Source organism: Bactrocera oleae, chromosome 5 (assembly GCF_042242935.1).
Source record: "Bactrocera oleae isolate idBacOlea1 chromosome 5, idBacOlea1, whole genome shotgun sequence".
NCBI classification, from domain to species: Eukaryota; Metazoa; Arthropoda; class Insecta; order Diptera; family Tephritidae; genus Bactrocera; species Bactrocera oleae.
The window spans coordinates 38,886,730-38,895,325 of record NC_091539.1 but is presented as its reverse complement, the minus strand read 5'-3'; positions in this window follow the sequence as shown (position 1 = coordinate 38,895,325).

Below are 8,596 nucleotides of genomic sequence, written 5' to 3'. Positions count from 1 at the left end.
GCTTTGCGACTATCTCTCTCTGATGTAGTAAATTCAACATTTCATATGTTGACTTTTAACCCAAACAACTCATGAGGTTGGGTTCTTACGTACATACACTTTCTATATCCAAATTTATCTCCTTCTTTCCTCTTTTAGAAATAGAAACTGTATCGAATTCTTCCCAACGTTGAACGTTCGGATCTTTTGAGTAAAACCAAAATTCAGATGCAATTAATGTAACTGGCTCCATGTTATCAGAAAAAGTTTTAATATCGATAAATTGTTTGTTGGCTTGGATTCCATTTTCTACGGCCTGAGATATAATATTGTGATATATTTTTTTAGTGAGGAGTATTGGTCAGAAAGAGCATATGTAGACGGCTCCTACACAGACTTGCTCTCATGCGATAATATTCCATAAGCTGATCCGCCTGTAGGTTCATCGGTTCTCTCTCTTCGTTTAGTTCGAGTTCATCATTCTTTCTTCGGGTATTTCGCCGTTGTTTAAGTTTAAGTGATTAAAAGGTGTTTCATTTAAAGAATTATTCTGCGCCGGTCGTCAATTAGCATCGAATAATTAAACCCAAACTTTTAACTTCTTAAAATTGTAGGTAATTTCAGTCATAAAATTCAGCAAAAGTCTCTGTTAACAAGGTCACTGTATAAAGAACGTATTTTATATGGTAATGGGTAAAATAAAACATTTTCCATTAATTTTAATTACTTTGCTTTTCACATACAAATTGTCATGCACAAAGTAAATTCGCCAGTCACTTCAAAAATCAAAAAGCTGTGTTTCGTCTATGTGTGCGAGCTTTCGTACATTAGCATACAATAATTGATAAAGTCGGCAGGAGGCAAGTAAACATATTTATTTTGTCGTCGATATGAATGTATGTGTGCATGGTGCTTTCCAAGGACCTAAGGCTTTGTTGGATAGGCGACATGAATGTTACTTACCTAAATCTATAAGAATGTATATATATGACTTTAATTAAACATTATCTGTCTTTTTTTTTTGTTAACTTTTCTGGATAACGGAAGCAATCTTTAAGTGAGACATCGTAAGCGAGCCGTGGTAACATCAAAATTTAGACAAATTAGTTTGATTATGATTGGGAGTAAGAAACAAGAAAAGTTGTGAACTTCGGTTGAAGCGAAGCTATAATACCTTTCACAAATAAAAACGGTTCGCATGCAAGGACTGGATTTTAATCGATCGATCAGTTTGCACAGAAGCTACATGATATAGTGGTTTGAAATCGACATTTCCGACAAATGAACAGCTTCTTGGGAGAAAAAAGAAAGTGTGAAAAATTTCAAGTCGATATCTAAAAAGCTGAGGAACTAGTTCGCGTATATACAGACGAAAGGATCGTTAAATCGACTCAGCTCGTCACGCTGATCATTTGTATGCATATGTATATTTTATAGGGTCTACGACGTTTCATGCTGGGCAGGAATAAACTTTGTGACAAACTTTTTATACCCTGTTCAGGGTATAAACACATCTGATTTTAATTAAAAAAACGTTTAATGTACTGGCACCTTGATCTTCAGCTCACTGTTGACATTCCTTACTTCAAAGTCTTATACAATTTCAACTATATCTTAACAGGCATAAGCTTCAAAAAGATTCTCAGCCATTAAAGCAAACTTAAAACTAATATTTGAGCTAGATAGGAAATTGAGAAGAAAAACTTTCTAGACGAACTAAACTCACTACTTATAAGGTCGTCATAAATTGCAGAAACGGTAATTATTTGTTGACCTTTATTTACTAGATATTCGTAAACTGCCACAAAGATACTCGGTGCATTGCAGGTTCGACACCTGTACGAAACAAATTCTTCAACCTTTGAAATATGTTTTTCTAACACTGATGGTAATAAGTCCTGCTCAATTTGGAATGCGTCATATACGTGTTAGAATTACATGAGAAATGAGAAAGCTTAAAAAAATATAATGTCAATTTTAATTTATATAATTTTTTTTAATTATCTGCATAAAAATATACATAATTTTCAATATAATGTTCAAAACAAAACTATTTGGCAACACGGTTTCTTTCCATCACCTTATATGTTCTTTTGTATGCGTACATGTATTGGGGATTTATTTTGATTTTGTTTCGCATACTTTATTACGCGAATTTTAGTACGAGAAGTACATGTTGATGCTGTGGGCCCTTAACCATTTTTGTGCATAAATTTTACACAGATAGGGAGTTTAACATACTTCCGGTGTTGACTAGCGGCTGTCAGCACAACAGCTTGTGAGTACTTCAATACTCATTTTGTTGCCCTTTGGAGCATGCAACAATATTTGGTGATGATATCCAGAAATTGATGATAAATCCCTGTAGGAATTAAGCTGGTAAATTTGATTTCACTTTTGCTTTTAATTGTACGTAGAGGTACGCTCTACCGATATGCAGAATTTGCGTTCGACCTCAGATTCCAACTAAGCTTAAAATGATACTTGTTCCTTTAAAGTAACACTCCAAATGTGCTTCTGGCATGAACAAGCTTCTTAAAAAATCCATTCGCCATTCTGAGTCGGCTAAGCGCTTGTAAAATATACATTTTATTGGACATCAAGACATACACCACAAAAAGGAGCAGAAGCTCGGCATAGTATCGGACCAAGTCAAAATTGAAATTTGCTTCCCAACTGTAAATTTTCGATCGGGAGGACTGACTACTTGGCTACGCCCAGTATATGTTGATTGTTGTTAATAATTATTCGCACACACAACCAGAATAGCGTTCACCTATTTATGGATAATGTCATTGAAAGCAAATCACTATTGTTCCAATAGAAATACAAGACCAAAAAGGTACTTGGGGAACGATCAAGATAGTTATCAAATTAGATTGACTCTACATGTGACTATCCCTGTTTGCAAAACTGAAGAAATCTATGAATGGATGACATTTGCGACTATTGTAAATATAAAAACTCTGTATCAAGCCAACTCTACACCAAATGTGTTTGGCAGTGTCATCAGAATTTCTTAAAATCTACTTTAATTGTTTTATGGAACCATCTAAAATTTTGTTTCAATATACACCTGAATTTTTTAGATGGACATTAGAAGCGTCTGCTAATTTTGGCTGAACGCCAAGGGTAATTCCAAAATATTTTCTTATTTAGACTTTGTTGTTCAGTGTTTTGCATATAAATTCATAGTATTTCACAAAGTTATATATTATATTCCTATGTACTAAGTACATACTAGTTGTATAAAAGTAGTTGCTGTTTTTCATTTAAAATTAATACGTGAAGTTTAAATTATACGGGACAACATATGTACAGGATTATATTTCCAATAACAGAGAATCGTTTAGCAGAATTAATTGTTGTGATTAAATAATCAAATAAAAATTGTTTTCCCCCAAATATTCGAAATTTGTGGCAAATTCGATAATGGAAATTTTCAATGAAATTATTTTGGTGTGGTATGGGAGATTAAAAGTAAGTTTACTGCGTGTAAATTAAAACATACCAGTTTTGTTCAAAAAGTATTGCGAATGTCCGATTCAAAGTAATCACACCTAGATATAACACACTTATACCTGCGTGTCCAATCCTCAAAGCACTTAAAAAAGTAATTTTTTGTGATCATGTTCAGCTCCTCCTTCGATGCAGTTTTTATCTCCTCAATCGTAGCGTCCTCCTTTCATGGGCGTCTTTAGTTTTGGGAACAAAAAAATCACAGGGGGCCAGGTCTGGGGAATACGGTGGCTGATGCACCATTAATTGGCTGTTTTTTTTTGGCAAAAAACCAGGTTTGTTAAAAAGTATCGCGGCCTGCGGGTATTCGCGGGATACGTGTATTGCATCTTCACCGATATCTAGTTACTTAATAGCGTAAGTGCATTATATCTAGGGGTGAAAACATTGAAGTGGACAAAATAGATATTCATGCATAAATAAACACTTTCTTAAGAAATAAAAACAAAAAAAACTTTTGGAACAAACCTCGTATACATATGTATATGTATTGTTATAATAGTAATATACTTTGCTTAGCCGATTTTAACACGAATTTCAAAGTTTAGAAAACGAGTTTGTTAAAATTCTGTGTTTACAATAATGTTGCACAATAATTTTGTAGAGTCTACTTTATTTCAAATGAAATTATTTAGTAGCACAAAGCATTCAGTGCGAAACTGCGCCTGAAAATGCCGTTTTGGCATCAGAGAGATAGCAGGAGATCTCAACGTCTCTTATGAATCGACTCAACATATGTTTTTGGTATGAAACGTGCAAATGTTAGACTCTTACCAAAAGTCCTGAATCTCTTGCAAAAACGAAATCGAGTAGGGGTCGCAAATGAGATGCAACGACAACGTATTGTGGGTTTATGAATCGGAACTGTCCAGCAATTAATGCTGCTTCAACAATGAGCCGAAATAGAAAAAACAAAACTCGCTGTAGGCACTAAAGGCCATTCTAGCCGGGGAAAAGTAAATGAAAAATTGGAGGCTAAGATATTTTGAAGGCGATAATAAATATTTGTATTAAAATACGAGGGAATATAATTGTTTTAGCGTTCATCTAACAATGCTCTCTAAATAGCATAGTCGCTAGTGTTTTTATATAACATGCGGTGACAATAGAAGTTATGTTATTATTGACATTGATCTCGAATTGGGCGGTCTTGTGATGACTTACTTCAAGAAATACCCTGACGTATATAAGGTGAATAATTTTAGACTCAAATATTTAATAAGCTGAAGACAGTGATGAGTATTTCAATAATAGTCTTGAAAAAACGGGACCGTCAGAGTCAAAGAGCTAGTAGTTATAATTAAACTTACTGGCTACAAGGCAATTTCGACTGGCACAATTTCTACACAAAGCTGAGGAGAAAGTTTTTAATTTAGTTAATATTTAATTATTGATAAGACAAATCCACGCTCCCTAAAAGTTGAAACGAAAGACACTTAGTAGACAACCAGCAATTCATTCCGGGCCAGAGGAATTTTTTGAGCGATTAATTACTAGAAATTTACAAGAGGTTGCTAAGCTTACGTACTTCCACTTAGATTAGAAGATTCGATGCCAAAATAACAGTAACAAGAGAATTGTCACCCTGGTCCAGAAGAGTAATGAAAAACGACCACCCTTCTAGTTTATTCCGCAATGATCCGCTAACTTAATGGATCTTTTTGAGAAATACGAAATATAATTCATATAAAGGTTAACCAATATCTATATAATTTTTAGTGCATCGTCGGCATGTTTGGGGTCAATATTTCTGGCCTGCTTTCGGAATGAATGCTTAAAACTTTCTGATTCTTCAAATTCCGGTTGGAAAAATCTACAGTTGTCTGACACCCCCAAACCAAAACTGACAGAGAGTTAAAGATAGTAGACCACCAACTGTCTCGGCTTTCCTACCTCAGCAGCTACGCCCAAGCTTAGCTTCATGGGGAGTGATCCGAATAATTAAGGCTGATTCAATAAAATAAAGATCAAATGTTGTTCCTGTGTCATAAAGGATTTTTTTCTTTTTAAAAATATTCAAATATACACTACATATGAGATATTAATATGTAGCCCTACTTGTAAAATATTTAAAACGTTTCTTACGGGCATTTATTTCTTAAAATCTAATTCATATAAAATGCTTAACAGCATTATAACTCAAATCGTGGTTAAGGAGGAACATTTTATGCAATTCATTTAATATTTTATGCACGTTTGGCACTGTCATTGCGTTTGCGAAAATTTCCACGCACACATATATTTAAAATTCTAAATGTGTTTGTTGTTAAATACTCCAAAGAAAACGATTTAGCAAATCTCGCCAAACCTAAAGTAGTCACGTATTTTTAGTCACAGGTGTACATTAAGTCCCATTTACATACATGTATGGGGATATAGTGTATACACATATATGTCTGAAGTATACAAGTATACGTTTATTTTCGTGAATGACTTTTTAAATATGTATTTACAGGTATGTTTAAAAAAATAACCACCCACCTGGTGGAGCTTATTATTTTATTAGGTATTTACATAACTTTTGATTCCAGTTTTGAAGTGGAACTTGGTATGAAAGAAATAATATCTCTATGTATCATTCTTTAGTTATTTATTTACGTTTGAAATAGAGCGATTTATGGACCTGCATAGTCCAAATAAACTTTTTATTAGAGATTGAGAAGTAAAAGAAAACTTCTATTAAATTTTTCCTAGATTTCAGAATTTCCACATTTTACATTTTCCTTCAAAAAGTAAAGTTGAAAATATTATGAAAAATAGTTATGTAAACCGAATTTACTAGCGAAGTATCAGTATATCAGGTTCTTCGTTAATTGCAGAAAGCCTTAAGTCTACATAAATGTGAAAATTTAGATATCCTACAATAATAAAATTGAGACTGAGAATATAGATTATTAAGTCCTTTTTTTCTTAATTCCAAAGAGATATTTTAGGACTGTTAAGAGCTTTAGTTTAATGGTATCCTCTAAAAAAAAGTCCATCGAATATAAATCTGTGCTAAGTTGAGGATAATAAATTTGTGATTTTAATATGCCCTAGCCTTAGTAGTCTGTTACAAGTGGAGAGTGGAAGTACTCTCTGTAATTCTTCTCTTAAATATATGAGAAGGTCGGAACGTTCTCGAACTTCTTTATCCATATTTTCTAATCAATGGAATCGATGGTGGTTTAGTATTGCATTTCGAAAAATGAAGCCATTTTTTTGAGCTGCTGTGTCTTTGAAAATAGGCAATTCAGAAACCTACATACTTACAAACAGGTTGTAAATGAAAAAATCATAGCACAGATTGTCATTATGCGAGTACAATAAATCAGGTAAAGGACAGGCGAAAATGATGCGAAAAAGAGTGACAAACGAGAGAGGGCGATGCCTTGAGATTTCAAATGCGCAAATAGCTCCAATAACATGTACCGTTGTCCACGTATGTCTGTGTATATAAAATTTCCTGTATAAGATTCAGTTCTTTTATATTGCAATTTGGCGTGAAAATATGTGCAGCTCACTTGGAGCATGTGGAATATGTCAAACGGGGCACATGAATTCTAGCTCACGGCTAATATATGTGAAATATATTATAATGTAGGTTCGTATGTATGGAAAAGTTTATGTGTTTCATGTATGGAAAACTGTCCATATTTCAAAGGGACACACATAAATTGTCGTGATGAGACCGCAGGGCGACAACTGGCAGACAACATCAATTGACCTTCCAGACAGTCACAATTGCTTTAATGGCTAAATTACACACATATATACGTATGGATTTGCATAGTTTTATGTACATAGTTATATACTTTTGGTATCTTGGAGTATTTGTTATATTCATATGTATATTTATGTATATACATAGTTCACAAATGTAATTTAATAGGAATTATTTTTTTTAATAGTAATTTCGAGAATGTAAAAAAGTGAAAAATACCGAGATGTCTTCTTAAATGTAGCTGAGCAATACTCAGATATCTAAGCTAACGGTTATGAACTATTTCGGTTAAATTTCGATGCTGAACATCTTTATGACCATTTTGTGCTATAAGCTCGTGTTTAAAGTTTCGTGTTTATGAACAAATTTCAAGTGTTTAAGAAACTCTGATTAAGATTCCGATATAAGCAAGCTTCACCTATTTTTCAAAGGAGGGGGAATAAAAATATATTTTTTAATACTTTAATTATTTATACCTATTTACGAGTAGGAGCAATCTCCAGAAATGTCCTTGACATAATGCTCTATATCGGTAGAGGTGCAATGGTAGAGAACTGGAGGGTGCAAAGCACACCCTCATTCTCTGACCATAGGTACATCTCATCATTAGGTCTGAAGCGAAGATCCGACGAGTTAAGAGAAATCCAAGAAACACAAGCTGGGATATATACAGGCCGGAATACGAAGTCGATTGGAACGAATAGAAAGATCTCTTAAGGGAATACTCGTACATAAAGTTGTTTCGCAGGACGAAACGACAGTTCGGGAAGAACTTTTAAAGCAGCTTTGAAAAGACCAACGAGGTGGCTAGACTCAAGAAACTATTATACAAAAGCCTCGCTTCGCCAGGTCTAGTTTGGAAGAGTTGCGGGGAGTGGTCGAACAACTGTGAGGACTCATGGGAAAACCTAGTCAGTGTGCACTTTTCTGGCTTTAAAGACGCGGTAAGTCCTAGCTAGAATTTAGGCTTATAAGCTTAACTTCCTTCCTGCTGAAAACGTTAGAGAATATGTTGGACGTGTACATCATGGCCGCAGCGCCTCCTGGAAACTTGTCCATAGAGCAACATGCATATACAAAAGACAGATCAGTAGAATCTACACCTCATACACTAGTATTTAATATCAAAAGGGCTTTTGAGTATAAGGAATACACTATTGGAGTGTTCCCGAATATTTCTGGAGCATTCAACAACATTTCTACAGCATTTATTCTGAATAGTATCCAGTCAATAGGTGTAGATCCTGCTTTACAGCGTTGGATCAGAAGACCCTCGATTTATAGAAGCATAAGAGTAGAATGGAACGACGCTAGAATAACCAAGGAAGTCTGTAGAGGCACTTTGTAAGGTGAAATGCCATCTCTGCTTCGGTGGACATTAGTGGTAAAAAGACT